Below are 5158 nucleotides of genomic sequence, written 5' to 3'. Positions count from 1 at the left end.
ACGTTGGCGGCGCATCGCTACGCCGGTCGCGCAAGGGGGTGTGTAACGGCACGCGGGTCGCTTGCAGACTGTAGTGTCCGGTTCCTTTTTGCTTTGATTTTTCTCATATTTTGACTTGCATTTGAGGGTCTTAACACATGGAAAACTTGATTTATTTAAGAGCAACTCTTTATAATCCCAAAGACATCTTCAAAACTTCTTTATTCGAATTAAAAAAATGAAAGCACGACGTTTTCCAAAAATGTCTTCTTTAACCTCTTTGGCGAGATGTCCTCCAAACTTTGTTTTAACACCTCAGGACATCCAAATGGATGATGTTCGGGTGTATGGGTTTCACCATCAAAATCTGATTTCCGACGAATTTTCTGGTGAGATTTTTCAGTTTCAATCGGTGGGAGTTGAAGCTCGGAACAAAAGAAAATACTTTGGTAGTGTAGGAATCGTGAGAAGTGGCCGGAGTTGGCCAGAAAATCAAAGATGTGGGAGGTCGGCATCCACAGTTCCAGGCACAGATCGGAAAAGTTTTTTTTTGTGGGGTTTGTAGAGTTCGGAAAATGGGGAAGAATGACGAAATTTCGTCAAATTCCGATCGGTAGAACTATGTCAATCTTGATTTTTCCGGCGAGGTGGGTGTTTGGGAGGTTATGTCCTTGAGAGAAATGGAGTTTGAGGGAAGAACTTTGTAACATCCAATTTTTACCATTCCATAGGATTCAATATAAACAAATGTTTATAAAATTCGAAGTAGAAATATATTACTCTTTAGCCCAAGAAAAATAGGAAAAATAAACTGAATCGTCCGAAATCGTAAAAATGAGTGCGCCAAAACATATATATATATATATATATATATATATATATATATATATATATATATATATATATATATATATATATATATATAACTTTCGAAGAAATTCGACTCTGTATGAATTAGATATGACTTTTATAAGATATATAAAAGTCAGCCACGCACAAGGAATGTGTGACGTAAAAAGCTACGAAGAAATTGATTGACCTTTAGCTAAATTCACCAAAAGGAAAATCATAGTACTCTTTAAGATAAGAATTTTGAAAAAATAATGTGAAAAACGGAGTCCGTACCAGAGAGTTATGATTTTAACAAAATCATTTAATTATATAAAAATATGGACGAAAAATAAAGTAAGAACTAGCTGTTGAGATCTAAAGGAAAGTTGTAGATCTCACCGAGAGCTTTCAGTGGATATAAAAAACGTTAAAAACGGAGTCTGTATGAAGAAGTTACGGAATTTATAAAATCTGCTTTTTGCGTTGCGCGCGGTGTGCGCCGGGTGCGCGACACACGCCTCTAGAAGGTGAAAACGCGGACCACAAAGAGGCCGACACGTGGCACAAAGCGGCTAGCAAGACGTCGCCTTAACATGCGCGATGTACACCCCATTTTGTCACACCCCCAAACCAGAATGGCGGAAACATTCGGGGGCGGATGACTTCACGTAGTATCATAATAGCTGAATATTTGTAAAGAAAGTAAACCCAACCATCATAAGTATAATAAAAAGTTACATTGTTGCATGTAATACATGTTTCAAAAGAATATTACAAATATGATGATTTAAAATGTTTTGATAACTGACGCCTTAGCGTTCCTTCTCCAAAAGCTGATGTTTACCTGTATTACTGATTCCCTGAGAAATACAAGTAGTTTTGAAAAAGTGTCAACAATTAAGTTTGTGAGTTCATAAGCGTTTTTGTACTAAAATTTGTATGTCTTTCAGTAAAAATAACTGAACGTGTTTTTCCAGAAAATCCAATATTTTCTATGTATGTGTGATAGTTTTGAAAAGTTCCAAAGGCTGGAATGCAATAGTATCTTTCATGCTAAAATGGTGAAAGTGGATTTATACATATATAATGTAATTACTGAATACATTTAAGAGTCTCGTGAATCAAAAATATTTCGATACTCCATGTGAGTTTTATAACCATGCTATTGACCCAGACTGCCTGTAACAACGTTCTTCAGGCGTTGCAGTGTTATGACGTTTGTCACCCCAGACCTGCCGGTCTAACTGTAGCTAACAGTTTAGGTGCGGGATTGTCAATCCCGTATAGATCTATACACAAGTATCACGCTCTCCCTACAAGAGATTATGGTTTATAATACAGGACTTGAAATGCGTACTTGAGAGTACGGTGAAGCCGTATGTCTCACAAAACTTAGTATCAATAGATTTACGGAATGAAAAGTCCACGTTTCTTGTAAACGAAAGTGTTTCCTTTTTACAGTGTTTATGTAAAGGTGTTATGAATAACTCGTAAACTATACCCATTCTAGTTTTTCAAAAGTGTGTTCCATTTGGTGATAAAAACTCGATGTAATACCAACTTTGCATGTAAAGTGTAACGTTGGTATCAATGTTGTTTAACATTTATAAACAAAATGTAGGTAAAGTATTTGAAACCATTTATAACGATGCGTATTTTAACATAAGTTTTTCTCGTGCTTCACTTGTATTCCCCCCCCCCCCTAAAACCTGAAAAAGACGTGAAAATGTAGGGGTATGAACTCACCTGGAAAGTGTGGTCATTTGAAGAAAATGAGATTTTCTCAGGCAGCACTTCGACCGGGAAGTGGTATATTTCTCGGGAATCTCGGAGCTTCGGACCTTCGTCGGGACTTGGGTACGTAACCGGGGCGTCGGGATAGTTTCGGGAGGCTCGAGAGGGAGAGAATATGGGAGAAAAGGTGTGAAATGGCAAAAGAAACCGGAACCCTCGCATCGTATTTATAGGGGTGGAAGATGGCCTCGTACGCTGGGCGTACTCCGAAGTACGCGGGGCGTACCTCGTACGTTGGGCGTACCCTCGTACGCGGTGCGTACGTCAGCGATGACGTCACCGGTCGCTAGTCTTCGGATAGGATAGAAGTAGAGGGTGTAGGGGCGACGTGGCCGATCCGAGGCCGGGCATTGGGTACGCTTGGCGTACTCCGAAGTACGCGGGGCGTAACCCTTCGGATAAGCCTCGAAGTGTGTGCCCAAAACTTCAAAAATGTGTAACTTTCATATACGAGCTCCGTTTTCAACGTTCTTTATATCCACGCGTAGGTGAAATTATACTCTACAACTTTCATTTGGACTCCGTCGGCTAATTTTGATATTAATTTTTAATATTATATTTTTAATAGGCCGGGACAGGATAAATCTGTTAAAAATTCATAACTTCTTCATCCGATGTCCGTTTTCGTCTGTCTTTTTACCGTTGTACTACTAATGTCGAGATCTTCAATTCTTGTTTAGGTTGCGTCGGCTAAAAATCACTCGATCTCTATTTCGAGTTTTTAGCTGTTTGCTGTTATATCCGAAACTTAGAAAAATCATAACTTCCTCATACGAAGTCAGATTTGGGCGTTCTTTTTATACTTGCTCACGGTTTAACATAATCTATGACTTTCGTTTAGATACCTAAGGCTAAAAAGTATTTTATTGAAATTTCACTTTTTTACGCTTAACAGTGTTTTACCGGTTGTGTCGCGGATTTTCGATTGGTCATAACTTCTTCGTTATAACTCAGATTTGGGTGTTCTTTATATTTCTGAAAACCTTGTTACGATATCTATCATTTTATGTAACCCAATGGAGACTTTTGAACATTTCATTTTTGACGCTATTTTTACTATATCAAAAATAGGTTACAATGCTTGATTTTAGAACATTACATTGACTTGAAATATCGGGTTGTCACATCATCCCCCCGTTAGAGGGAATTTCGTCCCGAAATTAATTCTACATTAAGTATTTAATGACTAGGGAAAAGATGCGGGTATTTTTGTTTCATTTGATCTTCGTGCTCCCAGGTGTATTCAGGTCCTCGCTTGGCATTCCAACGGACCTTCACAATGGGTATGCGACTTTGTTTAGTTCTTTTAATTTCCCGATCCATGATTTCTACAGGCTCTTCTATGAAATGGAGACTCTCGTTGATTTCAATTTCGTCCAGAGGGATGACGAGGGTCTCATCGTACAAGCACTTCTTTAGGTTCGACACGTGAAAGGTAGGGTGTACGTTATTGAGTTCCTGCGGTAATCGAAGTTTGTATGCCACCGGGCCGATCCTGGCAAGGATCTCGAATGGTCCGATATACCTTGGGTTTAGTTTGCCATGCTTTTCGAAACGTATTAATCCCTTCCAGGGTGAGACTTTCAATAGCACCCGGTCCCCAACCTGGAATTCCAAGGGTTTCCGTCTTTTATCCGCATAACTCTTTTGTCTGTCTCTTGAAGCCTTTAGTCGTTCTCAGATTTGGACAATATTCTCGGTAGTTTCCCTTATGATTTCCAGGCCAGTGAGAGTGTTGTCGGGTACTTGACCTCTAGCTAGTTGCGTGTCACCCACTTCAGCCCAGCACAGAGGTGATCTGCACTTGCGGCCATAGAGGGTTTCGAATGGGGCAACCTTGATGCTAGTGTGGTAGCTATTGTTGTACGAGAACTCGACCAATGGTAAATGGGTATCCCAAGCCTTACCAAAATCGATCACACAAGCTCTAAGCATATCTTCTAAGGTTTGAATGGTTCTCTCACTCTGGCCGTCGGTTTGTGGGTGGTAGGCGGTACTCATGTCTAGCCTCGTTCCTAGAGATTTTTGTAGTGACTGCCAGAACCTCGAGGTGAATCTACTATCTCGGTCCGAGATAATGGATATTGGTACACCATGCAGTCTTACAATCTCCCTGATGTATGTTCTAGTTAGTTTCTCCAGCTTATCCATTTCCTTTATTGGTAGGAAGTGCGCGGATTTGGTTAACCTGTCGACGATCACCCAGATGGTGTCAAGTCCACCCGTTGTTTTGGGTAACTTGGTTATGAAATCCATGGTTATCCGCTCCCACTTCCACTCGGGTATTTCAGGTTGTTGTAATAATCCCGAGGGTTTTTGGTACTCTACCTTGACCTTGGCGCAAGTCAGACATTTGCCTACATAGGTAGCGATTTCGACTTTCATGTTTGGCCACCAATACAGTTTCTTGAGATCTAGGTACATCTTTTCTGAACCGGGATGTACAGAGTATCGAGTCTTATGGGCTTCATTCATGACAACATCTTTGAATCCGCCAAACTTCGGCGTCCAGATCCGATTCATGAAGTAACGAACTCCGTCATCCTTGACTTCA

Source organism: Lactuca virosa, chromosome 3 (genome assembly GCF_052849685.1).
Source record: "Lactuca virosa cultivar CGN04683 chromosome 3, Lactuca_virosa_CGN04683_v6, whole genome shotgun sequence".
Lineage (NCBI taxonomy): Eukaryota > Viridiplantae > Streptophyta > Magnoliopsida > Asterales > Asteraceae > Lactuca > Lactuca virosa.
Note: the sequence above shows the minus strand (reverse complement) of the source record.